The sequence below is a fragment of the Chiloscyllium punctatum genome, chromosome 10, assembly GCF_047496795.1.
Source record: "Chiloscyllium punctatum isolate Juve2018m chromosome 10, sChiPun1.3, whole genome shotgun sequence".
Classification (NCBI taxonomy): Eukaryota; Metazoa; Chordata; class Chondrichthyes; order Orectolobiformes; family Hemiscylliidae; genus Chiloscyllium; species Chiloscyllium punctatum.
This window is the reverse complement of record NC_092748.1, coordinates 78,354,405-78,370,768: the sequence shown is the minus strand read 5'-3', so window position 1 is coordinate 78,370,768 and position 16,364 is coordinate 78,354,405.

Sequence of the window (16,364 nt, the reverse complement as noted above, 5' to 3'; positions counted from 1 at the left end):
TTTGGGAATTTATTCCATATGTATGCCATTAGAATCTCTTGGGATATTCTAAAAAATGACTCTTTTGGGGTTTCCAAATTCAAATTCAAAATGTCTAGATGAATCCTCTATTGGAACATATACTCCTACGTCCTGTTTCCAATAACTTTGATAGTCCCTCCCCAAGATGTGTAAAGCTTTCTCCCAAAGGAAATGAAAGTTCTCAGGTTTGAAGGTCCATCATCTGTCACCAACCAGCTGTTCTGGGTTCTGTTTTCTTTTAAAAACAATAGAAAAGGTGAAATTTCTTTAAGATAACATGAGCTATAGTAAAAGTCAATGGCTTAATTTTATGAAGAGGGTATTGAAATCCTACCACAGGGTCCAAAGACAGAAGGTCACCTTTTTCCAGGGGTCAGTGGAATCAGAGGGTGGCATTTTGTCTCCATGGGTCAATTAAGAGGACTGATAGCTCAACAGTGCCACTGCTTCCACTCAGAGCAGATAGGTCTATCAGGAAAGCTTCAGGTCGGCAAACCGTGACATTGAGGGGAGTGTAGGGTTGTCACAGAGCACCCAGTGGCGCATTTGCCCTGGAGGAGGGAGGATTAAGGGGTGGCAAGGCCTCAATGAACAATCGAGTACATGGAGTGCTTAAATTGGAAGACACCTTGGAATGTGCTGCTTGGTAAGCACTCCCGGTGCAGAGTAAATGCCTATGGGTTTAGCTATTAATTTTCCATTTAAATTGCTTAATTGATTGACCAGTGGATGACCACATCACCAAAGGTTTCCTGTCACTAGTAATATGACACTGTAGCAAGGAAACAATCCTGACGATCACCTTTGTCATATTTCTATATTGTCATTTCTCTACCTCTCAGGAACATGCCAATCGACTGAGACACTCAGCCCTAAGACCACACATACAGGCCAGAGTGGACACTTAACAGCTACATGCATTAAACAGGAGAATTTTCCTGTGAGCAGAATCTTCCCAGCCCCTGATCAATGCGGGTCTTGCTGAGAAAATTAGGAGAATCACATGAGATTGAAAGTGGAGGAGCTTTCTGATGTCAATTTTGCAACAATGTGTTGAAAAGGGAGATCAGATTCCCACTAGTGAGTTGTAAGAGGCCTACTTACATGCATTTAAAAGCATTAATATCCTCATTATAATACTCCCACCCATTGGATATAAACTAGATGGTGACAATTCCAGACATGGAAGGTAGAAAAGTAGCCTGGCAATTCCAGGTCATCAGGTGCTTCTCCAGTGCTCCATTAGTCACCAGCATCTCAGAGCACGTTCTATGGACTGCACATGCACTTCCCCTTTTCACCAAAACCTCCAAGTGTTTATTAGCAAGCTGGAGTTGCCAATTTCTCTCAGTTGTACATGTCTGGGACAATTGACAGGAAATAGACAGGACTGCCCTGGACTGCCACTATTTTACCACTCCACAGCCATCCTTTAAAGATGGGACCAACACAAGGATTCCCAGGAGATCTCAGAAGTGGCCAATGCTTCCATCTATGACAAGTGGAAAAATACAATGAGTGGGGCACAATAGGGGCATGCCGCTGAGGCAATGAGGCAAGCTTTGAAGGATAGTATGAAAAAGCCTTCCTCAGGCTGGTGGAGAGAACCCCCCCAGGAAATACACAGAATTGACACTGAATCAGCTTCTGGTAAGGTTCAGCCATACATTTATTACATATAAGGCTGTGAGAGAAGAAACCTTCCAGATGAAGACTGGGATTGTAAATGTTATCTTGCTACATTTTGGCTATTGATTGTAAAGGACAGAGTTGTGGACCTTATGTGAGAGAGATATCTTTATGAAGGGTACACATTAGAAGGTGTGTTTCCTTCTCCTGCCTGTCTGACATAATGAGGTCTCAAAATGGCTATCTCCCTCTGATCACACTGCACAGATTTGGTAGGGCCATCCACAAGTCCATTCCTTCCTGTGCCTAACCTCTTCAACACTTCAACATTTGTATGAACGTAATTCTCCACAGCAGATCTTTGAGATAGTTAACAAAAAGAATCTTGAAGATGGCTCATGGTTTAACTACAAAAACATGTAAAACCTGCAGCGGCTCAATATTTCCAAATGAACAGGCTCCCAAACAGTGTTTTTTGATGTCTGGAAGCTCAATTTTGTTGAATTTTTAAAAAAATCTGATCTCTGCATGGATCTTGAGGTCTGCCCATGGTTGGTATTAAATAAGTTGACATGGCACGTACAAGGTTAAAGGTGGTGAGTGGGGCTACATAGGTTATTATTAATTATCATTAGATTAGTAAAGAGGCTATAATGAACCATAGAGAAATATGTAGAGAAGCATAGAACAAAGAATAATATAGGACAAGCCCTTTAGCCAACGAAGATTGCACTAACACATGATGCTTTCTAAAATGAAAACCTTTTACTTCTATGCTGTCCATTCCCTCAAGTCTTTGCTTATTCATATATCTGTCAACATGTGTCTTAAACATTACTATTGTATCTACTCCCACCATTTCCTCTGGCAGCACATTCCAGGCCCTTACCACCCTCTGTCTAAAAAACCCGCCTCTTGCATCTTCTTTAAACTTACTCCCTTTATCTTAAACCTATGTGCCTTAGTAATTGACATTTATACCCCAGTGGGAGTGGGGTCTGGGTGGGATGCTATCTGGAAGGTCAGTGTAAACACAATGGGCCAAATGGCCTGCTTCCACACTTTTGAGATTCTACGATTCTCTGCATTCTGAGATAGGTCCCATCACATCCTCGGGATTTGTCTACCTTAATACTTTTCAAAACAAGTAACATTTCCTCCTTTCTTATATTGATATGCCCTAGACTATCAACATATCCCTCCCAAAACCCACCACCCACCATATTCTCCAATTCTCACTGGAGAATTATGATGCAAAGTTTTTGTTTAAGATCTCACCCACTTCCTCCAGTTCCATGCATAAATTCCCTCATCATTCCTTGAGTGGACCTATCCTTTCCCTAATTACTCGATTGCTTCTTATATATGGTATTTTCCTTAAACCAGTTTGCAAAAACATTTCCTGGCCCCTTTTAACACTCATAATTCCTTTTCTGAGTTCTTTGCTATCTTTGTATTCTTTGAAGGCTCTGTCTTACAGTTTCCTAAATCTTAAGCATGCCTTTTTTTTGTTGACTAAGATCTCAATTTCTCCTGTCATAAGGCTCGCAAATTTTACCATCCTTATCCTTCATTTTCTCAGAAACGTGCCAGTCTTGAACTCGAATCAGCTGGCCTTTTAAAAACCCTGACATGTCAGATGTTGATTTACCCTCAAACAACTGCCCAAATCTACATTACCCCATTTCTGCCTAATATTATAGTAGTTACCCTTCCTGTATTTCACCTGAGGACTACTCTTGTCCTTATCCTTTAGTAGTTTAAAACTTACAGAATTATGGTCACTGTTCCTGAAATGCTTTTCCACTGAAACTTTGATCACCTGGTTGGGCTCATTCTCCAATACCTGGTGTTGGATGACACTTTCCCTAGTTGGGCTATTTAGATATTGTTAGAAAAAAAAGACCTGGGAATACCCGCCCATGCTTACTTGCCAAACTCTGCAGATTGACAACAGGAAACTGTTGATAATGCCCAATTCTTAGGGGGACAGTAAAATTGATGGAGAATCCCACTGACTTGAAGTGCTGTGATCTGGAAAAAAAGGCATCATTTCCATTCAAGATGCATAAACTGGTCTTAGGTCAGGAAATGTTACATTGTTCCTTTTGAAGAAATGGTGGCATATAAAATCAAGGCAGCTACGACTTTAGTGGTCACCTGGATGGGATTACAACCCAGTCCTCTGAGTGCAGTTCCAACTCTAGTAAAGATTGAGGCTTTATCACATGAAGTCTTCCCAAGGAAGTCTCTGACATATCTCAGTAAAGACCTGTAAGGTATGAGAGCTTATCCAAATATACGTTGCACAACCCAGGTTTTAATGCTCGACTGGAGTAGTAGAATTCTGCTAGTAACCACTTTAGCAACTCCACCTCCCATTCCCCACAAAAAGACTCCAATCCATATCACAGACCACTTCCTTCCTACTTACAGTTTAGTATGTAAATGTGGCAGTTGCAAAGCATTCCAGTGCTAGCTAAGCAATGTATTTCTGAAATGAAGTCACCAAGTGCCAGTTTAGAGCTTTTATCTGATTACGTTTGCTCAGCTGACATGACAAGGAAACAATTGTGAGCACAATATAAGATCATGATTGTATGATATTGATAAAATGAAAATTGAAGCTCACTAATGCCATTAGTGAATTAGTGGAGGCATGATCACAGCAGTTGTCCCCAGTTGGGTGTCGAATTTCAAAAGTTTTATTCTGCTCTGAAGCAAAATCAGTAACTTGCTTTGCCCACTTTAAATGGATGTCAGCCATTTTGGTCAGTTATTGACTTTTGTTCTTTTGTGGGAAGGATCAAACTTAATTTCATTGTCAGTGACTGGCAGACTCTTCCTATGACATAGAAGTTTCCTCAAATCCTTCAGATTCCTTTTGTGTTGCTGTCCCTGTGGCCCCTACAAGCTTTCAGCCTCCCACATTTCCGCTGATCCCTTTTTGATAACTACAGTTGCCCTCTGTTAACCCTGGGGCCTCTAACTTTGGAAATTCCCATGCCCTTGTTGCCCTATACCCTCCCCATTTAGAGGCCAAATTATTGTGTCCTGAGTGAATTCATCCCCCACTCTACATCCAGTCCACTTCCATTCATGGTAAACCTCCATTCTGCTATCTCCAATTACCTTTTATTCACTATCATCATTCCCTGGTGATCCATACAATGAAGCCCATTGCCAGTCTTGAGATGCACACTTCTCCGAGGACTTCAAGGATTGTTGTCTGATTAGTGGCAGGACTACTACTGACTAAATGCCTGAGACTAACTGAAACCTTTCTCTGCATTGATTTGGCAGGACAACTCTAACTGATCATTGTCTCCCTCGATCGGTGACTCCACAGCATCTTGACTGACCTACCTGTAATCTCCAGACTGATTCTGCTTGAACTGCAGGACTAACTCTAGCATAAAGCCTGGAGTGCAAGGACACAGATCCCAGATTTTGGTAGAATCAAGTGGCTGACTGACTGTGGCTAACCCTCTATAGTGTTATCAGACAAGGCCCTTGACTGACTCTGGCAGAACCCCTTGACGACTATAATTTCCCTTCACTTTGCTTAAGACTGCTTATCTTTCTGTTTCACAAGTGGCCAGTTGCTTAAATCACATGCAGTGAGTTTTGCTTTGAAAATTGCTGTCAAATGAAGGATGTTATGATCATTCCTAATTCATTTTAGTTCAAGATGGGATACCCCAAACTGTTAGATTCCGAGGCGAGGAGCAAAAACTGGCTCCCTTTCCTTACTCACTTGTCACTTTGCAACAATGTTAATTTAGAAAGGGACTCTTCCCACAGGATTATCTTTCTCCCAGGCCCAAATGAATTTATGTTTTAGAAGGAGTCTTTTTAAAAAAAATTCCTGATGAAGAGCTTGTGCTTGAAATGTCGACTCTCCTGCTCCTCGGATGCTGCCTGACCGGCTATGCTTTTTCAAATCACATTGACTGTTTAGTGGTCTCCATTATTACTAGTTGCCTGCCTGTCCCTCTTCTCTAATAAAGAATGCAAGCCAGTGAGACTGTCAGTTTGTAACTGAGCACTGAAGACCCTGTGCACTAACAGAGTGACATGCACAGAGGATGAACCCTCTAAGCCATTGATAAAGGCAGTGAATGTGAGTTAAGATAGAAATGTGAATTAGTCCGAGTCCGACAGTCAACAACTAAGTGGAAAGTAAATAACTGCTAAGAAAGCAGGCTGAGTCATACGATGCATTGTATAAAGATTCATGGGATATATGAGTCTTCCTCTGGGCAAGGACCTGGTAAAGACTGCAAGTCATAGTTGTTCCTGAGTTCCGAAATAAAGTATTGAAGTGCTGAAATGGAATATGAGTTGGTCCAAGGGCAAGCATTGTGATGTGGTGAAACGGATGGTTTGTAAGAATGAAAGATCAAGGATGATGACAGCCATAGAGAATGCAGGGCCATTATGAAAGATCAAGGATGATGACAGCCATAGAGAATGCAGGGCCATTGTGGCTAGATGAAGACAGGTACAAGCATTTGGTGAGCTGAAGTTGCCTGGTACCAATTCTGACTTGTATATCAAGAATTTGTGCCATCTGGTTTCTTCGGGAAGGAGAGGAGAATTGGATGTGGCATATAAATAAAGTTAATTGGTGATTTAATTAAATGTAAATGCAGAAAAGTAAAGCAATCATCGCTCAATGACATGATTCTGAAATTGCCATTTACAACTTGAGGGCAAAATCAAATACTTTTTCTCAATCACACAATTCTGATATTTTCAATCTCTCTATACTTTGCCAATCCTCTCACTTCAGAGGAGGAAATTCTGCCCATTGCTTCTTTGATAGCTCATGTTTGATCTATTCTGTCAATTGCACAATGATTTTGCACAAGTTCAAGAGGTGACAAGTGCTTATAGTTTCTGATATTGAATCTTTTTAAAGATCTAAATGATAGACACTTCTACAGATCTGCAGTGAAAGAAGTTTTTTTAAAATGTAGTGAGTTATTAATTTATGTCATTTTTTCAAAGCTTTTCCACATATTGTATACTATTGTCACAGGAAGGTTCTATCCAGATTATCTTCTGAGTGAATGAACATTAAACTGCCATATGTTGGCATGTAGTGTATCAGGAGCCATGGAAGGTTGAGAAGGGGGTATGTGGAGGGCAACAGGTTGGCAATGGGTGAGATAAAATTTTTTGAACTTACTTTTCAAAAAGTTCTCTCATCCAGACAATGTTTCATAACACCCTTGAAGGGCCATTAACCACAAATCCCTGAAAAGTTGCCAAAATTGGAGGAAAATTTGCCTATATCCCTAAAGTAGCCAATCACATTTGAAACACAGCGTACAAGGATAATAAGCATCACCAAACCTCAGTCTACATCCATACCGGTGAGAATTGGTGGCACCAAGAATGGGATTATGAGTGGTGAAATTGAGACCCACCCCCCTTACCATTTTTAAGGTCCCCAGAGTTTACCCAGCTTTGTTGAAATTCAGTCCTTGATGTTCAATTTATAAATGGAGTGACATTAGGTGTTTGCTGCTGAGATCTACTTAACTCTACAAACACAGGAGGCCTACTGATAAATTACAGGAATTCTGTGGGAATCCACAATGTAGCTTTATTTTAAAGTCAAGGATATTGGTGTGTCATAATCATCAACATTATGTACAAGTTACAATCAATGCCATTTTCTACTTCACTATTGATAAGAGAATGAGGGTGTATGGAGTGCCTAGACTGGCCTTGGGTAACTCATTAGAAAATGATAGGTGTTATGAAAATTACCAAAGTGGGTGAGTTTCTCAGAGGCCTGTTTTTTCGCATTCAATGAACCCCTTGACAACTCTCCCCAATGATACATTAAGGTCAAAGACTCAATCATTGACATACTATTGCTTGTGATGCAATGAATTAATAGACCATAACATGATCCTTGAAACGAGCTAATACTTAAATAACATTACAACCATTAGTTCAAATAAAATGAAGAGAAAGACTATGCGTAATGGACCTTTTGAAAAAAAATCCTAATTTGTTTTACAATCTAAAGCAGTCAGGTAAGATCATGTAGACGACCTGTTCTTAATGAAACAAAATGTGAAAATTAACAGTCTGTAGCATTTTGAAAGTTGTTGCTGTTCATAGTACTAAAATATTTGAATTAATTTCAAACAAAAAATTGGACTTGTTTTCTGAACAATTTCATTGCTGCTAGAGCTATGAGGATGAATGTTGTAGAGTTTTGCTTGACTTTGTTTGGAGTTTTAAGTTTTTTGCAGATTTTGAAAGATTAAGTGAATGGCCAAAAGGCCTTTATAAGTAGATGGTACATGATCTGCAGAAAGTATGAAACTGATGAACCAAATATCCATTCATTCTATCACAATCATTAACTTTGTTTTACTGTTTAATGTGCACCCATTTTTCTACATTAGGTCTACACTAGGATACAGTTATGAATTAAACATTTTTATTTAACGTTTCATTTGGTACTAGCTTTAATTCAATTGTGTATGTTGCAACAACCTTGGACCCAGAAGCAATACAGTAAAGAAGAATTGTAATTTATTGAGCAATCAGTAATTGTTTTTACGAATATTTGAATTGACTTTTAAGAGCTTGTGTCAATTATGAAGAGAGAAATTATACTTTTCTTAGATGACAAGAAATACTGGTCAATGTGAACCAGTGAACCTTGACTGGGGGCTATAACAAGTTATAAAACCAGAAGCAGTGTGGCAAGCAGATGGAAAGGACAACTGTCAAGAAAGAGTTGTTTCAAGACACATTTAAACACCTGAATAGTTAAAGAACAAGATGAGGCCTCTATAAAAAGATAGGTTTTCTGTTTATCAGAAAGAAAAAGAATAGAACTTCAGAAGCTCTTGGTGAAGTGATGTATGTCTGAGCTACAATTGATTGGTATAAATAGCTTTATCACATGAAAAAATTGAGAACCAGTTGAAAAGTAACACTGCAAAGCTACACTTTCAGGATTGATGTAATCAGAGTGAGAGTTCGTGGATGTGTGGCTTATTGGAGCTAACTGTATCTGGAGATCTCGGATAGAATACAGCTGCCACTTTACCTTACTAGAGAGTGAATTGATGAGGTCGGAAAATGAGATAAACTATGTAATAGAGGGCGGAGTACAAAGGTCATGGTCTGCTATCATGGGAAGAAGAGTTGGCAAACTACTCTTCAGATTAGGAGTTTGGGCCTGTAGGCTGGATGGATAGAAATATGACAACTGTGAAGAGATGCCTAAGTATCTGCAGGGGAGAGTATGGGAAAGCACGGATGGGAAGAGGGTATTATGTGAGGGAGGGTTTTGTCGACAGTCAGGAACAGCTTGGCTTCGTGGTGGGGTGGTGGTAAGAATGGTGTATGAACGTACCTAACACATTCACTGCATAATCCAAAGGCTGGGGAGGTAAAGATGAATGGGTGCAGACTCATTTAGATAGATTGGATGGGTAGCTGGTGACGTGCGAACCTACTGGGGTTTATGGAAATGGCTACCATGAAGCAGATCTAGATGTTTGGGGCTCAGCAACATGTAGAGGTGGAGACTGGAAACCACTGAATGAAGAATTCACTGTCACCTTTCATCATGTTGGAAAATGTAATTGCGTAATGGAGTAAAGTGATTATGTCCACACTCAGTGTAGGTGAGGTATGATTTCTTGACCTGAGAGGGAGGGGTCTGCAAAACCCACTGATATGATGGATTTTAAAAGGAAATAACATTACATGCAGACCATGCATTGTACATGCAGCCACAGAGTCACCCAGCATGGAAGCAAACCTTTTAGTCCAACCAGTCCTTACTGACCAAAATTTCAAATTAAATTAGTCCCATCTGCCTGTGCTTGGCCCACATCCCTCCAAACATTTTTATTGATGTACTTATCTAAATGCCTTTTAAAAGTTATGATTGTACTTACATCCACCACTTCCTCTGGAAGTTTGTTCCACACTCAAACCACTGTCTGTATAAAGAATAATTGCCCCTCATGTCTTTTTAAAAAATATTTCTCCTGTCATCTTAAAAATATGGCACCTAGATTTGAAAGCCTTCACCCTAGTGAAAAGACACCTGTCATTCACCTTATCTATACCCCACATTATTTTACAAAACTCTACATGATCACCACTCACCACTCAGTCTCAGTCTATCCAGCCTATTTTTACAACTTAAACAGTTCATCCCTGGCAACATCCTGGTAAATCTCTTCTGAACCTTCTCCAGCTTAATAATATTCTTTTTATAACAGGGAGACCAAAATTGGACACAGTACTCCAGAAGAGGCCTCACCAATGTCCTGTACAAACTCAAAATAACATCCTAATTCCTGTACTCAAAGATCTGGGCAATTAAGGCCAACATGCTAAACACCTTCTTAACTTCCCTATCTAAAGCTGATGCAAACTTGAAATTATTATGTATCTGAACCACTAAGGCCCTACCTTTAGTTGTATACGTCTTGTCTTTGTTTTACCAAAAATGCAATACCCTGCATTTATCTAAATTAAACTCCATCTGCTACTCTTCAGCTCATTGAACCAATTGATCAAAATCTCTTTGTAATCTTAGGTAATCATTGTCCACTATACCACCAATCATGGCTTCATCCGCAAACTTACTGACCATGCTTTTTTTATTCTCAGCTAAATCGTTTATGTAAATGACAAATATAAGAGGACCCAGCTCTGATCCCTGTGGAACACGGCTGGTCACAGGCCTCCAGTCCGAAAGATAACCCATAACTTTCACTCTCTGGCTCCTGCTCATGACTTAGAACTCCAGCCTTCTTAATCCTTGGCCACCATAATACATTGGCCACTGCTTTCTATGGACTTCCTAGCCCCATATATTCCTGACCATGTAATTCACACTTATATTTCTGTGCACATGGGCCAAGGAAAGAATTGGAATATTGATGGGCAATGGGCAATGATGTCAGCTCTAAATACAGTTTGTGCATCTTGCCTCCACTTGCAGCAGCAAGCTCCCAACACAGACCTTGATACTTGGGGTGCTCACCACATTGTACTCCCACACTTCCCAATGATAATAGGCCCATGAGGTATCAGTATCTGAGCTGGTGAGGGGTGAAAGAGGCAGTGCTGCTGATGTTTCATCTGAGGTCTTGTACTCTTGTCCTCAGATATCAAGGTGGATGACTTCTGGGGCAGCCGAGTATTTCATCCCAGTAGTGATCCAGAGGGAGGCAGTACCTGCAAGACAAAAGAGAGAGAGAAGGCATTACGACCAGAGTTAGAGGAGGTGTATAATGAATGAGATTGACAGTGGGGTTACACACACACGTACATAAGGGTCCAGAGTTTTCTTTACACATGTGGCCAGAAAGATGAGCAATCTGAGTCAAGCAAGTTATGCGGATTCTGAAGATAACAGGACATGCTTCAAGCATGCACAAAAATGCAAGATGCTCCAAAATCCTCAATTTCTTCATCTGACCATCAAAAAAGTTACATCCAAACAAATGTTTATCGAAATTAAAATTGCCATGTTCTAAATATGAGTATTCTACTTTAATGGTTGTTTAGGGACCTACTAATATTATTAAGATTTTCAGCTGCTCAGAGTAGAATGGGGCAAGTGCAGTCAGCAATTACAAAATCTATCCTTGAAAAGATAAAGGAAAATGACTTGTAATAGAGCTGCACCTTGATTTGTGATACAGTGGTGATGGAAGAAGAAGAGAATCAGAGGCACAGGTCCAAAGGGTGAAGGAACATGGAGGAAACAGCATAAAAGAGTTAGTATTTATATCTAAACTGTACGATTTCAGGAGATATCTGAGGAGCTGCCTATGCACTATTGGTATTATTGACTCACTGCATAACAACCTTACTAATGATCACAGGCTGTAGAAACCAAACAGCAGAAATTAAAGTGATTACAATGTTGAACTTTCAATGATTTGGGTCTTTGTTGGTATCTTGGGAAATCTGTGCTAGGTCAGCCAAGGGGATAAAGAGAGATCACATTCAACTATTAACTTTCACCATGTTCCACGGGGCTGGGGAGTTCAGCAAATTTGGGCTTGGAGCAATTGACAGAATGAAGTTCTGCCTAAAAGTTAAAGTTTAAATAACTGAAGTATTTATTAAAATATAAAATGTCTAAATATTTGAAAAACTTGTTAACAAATGTAGAACTACAAACAAAAATCTAATAGCTGTCAATATGAGTTCAAACAACATAACCACTTCAATTGTTTGGGGCAAAATATTGAGGTAAAAACAATGACTGCAGATGCTGGAAAGCAAATACTGGATTAGTGGTGCTGGAAGAGCACAGCAGTTCAGGCAGCATCCAACGAGCAGCGAAATTGATGTTTCGGGCAAAAGCCCTTCATCAGGAATATTGCTCGTTGGATGCTGCCTGAACTGCTGTGCTCTTCCAGCACCACTAATCCAGTGGGGCAAAATATTGATAATTTTGAAAAATTCAAATAAACATTCAAAATTTTTCAATCTTTTTAAATGTTGTGAACAAAACATTTTTCTAGTCTGACAACCAACCCTGCGATAACAAAGAAAAAGAACAGATTGCAAGGACAGCCATAAAATTTCTTCCATCCTCTCAAGACATCTTATTGACTTCTGAGCCCAGATTTTAGCCAGTTTCCATTCTATGTTGTCTACCAGTTACTATGGGTGCTTTGTAAGGTTGGGATGTGGTAATTCTGATGAGCAAAGGGCCTGAGATTCCATCTGCATTGAAATAGCAATGCTGCCACTGCATTATAAAACTGCTATCCTGCTTGTCTCGTACAGCTGATAGCATGCTTGCTGTTGTAAGGCTGAAGCCCAGGATCGTATTGCCACCAGGAGAGGTGCCAATATTTCCATATGAACTGGTCTTCTGAACTTGCATCATAAAAACAAATTAATGTGAATACTGTAGATATGATACACAAATAGGAAGTGCTGGAGAAACACAAGAGTCTTGGTATACAAAAGTGTTGTGAAACTTGAAAGGGTTCATAAAACATTTACAAGGACCTTGCCAGGGTTTGGAGGGTTTAAGCTAATGGGAGAGGCTGAATGGGATGGTGCTATTTTCCCTGCAGTGTCAGAGGCTGAGGGGCGACCTTATAAAGGTTATGAAATCATGATTGCCAAGGTTGGGATGAAGAATCATGGTCTTTTTCCCAGGGTAGGGGAGTCCAAAACTGAAGGACATAGGTTTAAGATGAGAGGGAAAAGATTTAAAAGGTACCAAAGGGGCAACCTTCTCATGCAGAGGATGATGTGTATATGGTATGAGTTACCAGAGGAAGTAATGGAGACGGTTCTATTACAACGTTTAAGAGTAATCTGAATGGGTAAACGATATGAAGGATTCAGAGGGATATGGGTCAAATACTGGTAAATGGGACTCGATTAATTTCAAATATCTGGTCGGCATGAACATGTTAGACCAAAGGTCCAACTTTAAGAGGAAAACAGAGTTAATGTTTCAAAGTCAAGGTCCTACTCAAAGAGGAAAACAGAGTTCATGTTTCATGTCCAATATGACTCTTCCTTCGAACTGAAGGGAGGTGGAAGATAATTTGTTTTACACTGTATCAGAAAATCATAGAATCCCTACAGTGTGGAAGCAAGCCATTTGGCTCATCGAGTCCACACTAACCCTCTGAAGATCACTCCACCTGGACCCACCCCCTACTGTACCCCTATAACACTGCATGTCTCATGGCTAATCCACTTAGCCTGCACACCTTTGGAAACCATGGGCAATTTAGTATGGCCAATCATCTCACCTGCATTTCTTTGGACTGGAGAAGGAAACCCATGCAGACTCAAAGAGAATGTGCAAACTCCATGGACAGTTGTCCGAAGGTAGAATTGAACCCAGTTGCCTGGTGCTGTGAGACATCAGTGCTCACCACTATGAAACAAAAGGTAGGAAAGATTACATGAGACAGAGGGAATGTCAAGGAAAGGTCAGAGTGTGAGGTAGGGTTCGAGATCACAGGTGTCAGAGAACAAAAGGCAAAGGGAGTGCTAACTATTGTAGAGAAGCAGGACAGGTCCAGAATGGGTGTTCATCATAGGTGTTAGTAGCAGAACATAGGTCAAGGCAAAACCAACAAAACTAGAAACTGAGGGTGGAATGTAAGGTGAAGTGGGATGAAATCAAGAATACAGTTCATAGTCTACAAGTTTTTAACTTAATATTAAGTCCTGAAGGGTGTAAAGTTCTTAAGCATAAATGAGGTGCTGTTCCTCCAGCATGAATTGGGCTTCAATAGAGCATGCAGCTTATGTAGGACAGGAGTTGGTGTATCCAAATGGCAAGTACATGGAATATTGTGGTCATCCTCATAGACTGAGCAAAGATGAACAGAAATGTGAACATAAAAGCAAGGTGCAGTATTCAAATGACAGCAACTGGAAGGTTGTGAGAGAACTCAATCTGGTATAATACCACCTCCTTTTTATATTGAAGTACCAAGCAACAAAACTTGATTGGAGATGTTGATACTGTTTTCCTTGGAGAAGAAAATAAGAGGAAATCTGATAGAATTTTCAAAATCATGAGGGGTCTGGACAGAGTATGTAGTGAGAAACTGTTCCCACTTGTACACTCATAATAGGCCAAGTACCAGAAGGTACAGATTTAAAAGTGTTTTGCAAAACCAGAGAACTGATACAGTGTTAGTTAGCACCTCTCAGGAATAGTGCTTTGCATCTGGATTGGTGGAGTTTATTTTATGCTGCCAGTTACCCCAATTCAGGTACTAACTGCATGATGCATTTACCATAATCTGGATGATTGGTAAAGGTTTAGTTCATTGCAAATGCAAGTTAAGACACAAAAAGAAACTTTTACACACAATGGATAGCTAGGGTCTGAAATACATTGCCTGAAAGAGTGTTGAATGCATGTTCACCTGAAACATTCCAGAGAGCATTACATGACTATTTCAAATCGCAATATTATTAGCATTACAGGCAAAAGGGAGAAGAATGACATGAAGTCAAAATGCTCAGACAGTGCAGACGCAATGGTACAAATGGTTTCTTTTTGCACCACATTAATTCTGTATATGTTCAGAGTCCTTTTCATTAGTATTAGTCACTGATCGTAAATATGGAATGATATCCATATGATATAGTTGGCCAAAGTGTTGGTTAAGAATATAAGACATAGGAGCAGAAGTACGCCATTGAATGCACTGAGGTTGCTCCATCATCATGACTGATCTGCTAATCCTCAACTCTACTTTCCTGCTTTCTCCTAATTACCCTTGGTTTCCTTATACTTAATGACCTAGAATCTGCAGTCTTTTTTGTCTTAAATGGGTGACCTGTTAATCTGAGATTATGCACTCTGGTCCTGGATGCTGCCGCGAAGGGCAAGAACCTTTCCAGTTCCCCTCTGTCAAGTTCCCTTGGAATCTTGTATGTTTCAATAAGGCCACCTTTCATTCTTCTAATCTGTAAAGTGTACAAGGCCAACCTATGCAATTTTTCCTCATAAAACAGTCTCCTTCCATACCTGGGATCAAGCTAGTGAACCAACTCAGAATTGCCTCCAATGCCAATATATCTTTCTTTAGATGAGATTAGTATTGATTAAACAGTAAAGTTTTATTGCAGTAAAGGTTTATTACATATCACTCAGTTGGTAGTTAGATTACATGTAAGTTCCATGATTATTTCTTGTAAGATATCAAAGACATAAATATAGAGTAATACCTGAGCTAAACATTCTCAAAGCTGGACACAATCACCATAGCACACTGGAAACCAGAGAACAGATATAGCATTACTTAGCACTTCCCAGGAACAGTGCTTTGTATCTGCATTGGCAGCATTTATCTTGTGTTGTCAGTTAACCCATTTGGGGTACGAACTGCATGATGCATTCACCACAGCCTGAGTGTGTGGTGAAGACTTGGTTCAATCAAATGCATTTAAAAGGGAATTAGAACATAGAACAATACAGCGCGGAACAGGTCCTTCGGCCCTCAATGTTGCACCAACCCGTGAACTATTCTCAGCTCGTGCCCCGACACTATCCCATCATCCATGTGCTTATCTAAGGATTGTTTAAATGTCTCTAATGTGGTTGAATTGACTACATTAACAGGTAGGGCATTCCACACCCATATCACTCTCTGCGTAAAGAACCTGCCCCCGACATTGTCTTAAATCTATCACCCCTCAATTAGTAGTTATGCCCCTCGTACAAGCTAATGTCATCATCCTCGGGAAAAGACTTCCATTGTCTACTCTATCTAATCCTCTGATCATCTTGTATGTCTCTATCAAATCCCCCTTAGCCTTCTTCTTTCCAATGAGAACAGACCCAAGTTTCTTAGCCTTTCCTCAGAAGACGTTCCTTCCAGATCAGGCAACATCCTGGTAAATCTCCTCTGCACCTTTTCCAATGCTTCCACATCCTTCCCGAAATATGGCGACCAGAACTGTACACAATATTCCAAGTGTGGCCGCACTACTGTTTTGTATAGTTTGCAGCATGATATTGTGGCTCTGGAACTCAATCCCTCTACGAATGAAACCTAACACACCTTCTTAAAAGCACTATCCACCTCGGTGGCAACTTTCGGGGATCCATGTACATGGACTCCCAAGATCCCTCTGCACATCCACACTACCAAGAATCCTTCCATTGACCCAGTACTCTGCCTTCCTGTTATTCTTCCCAAAGT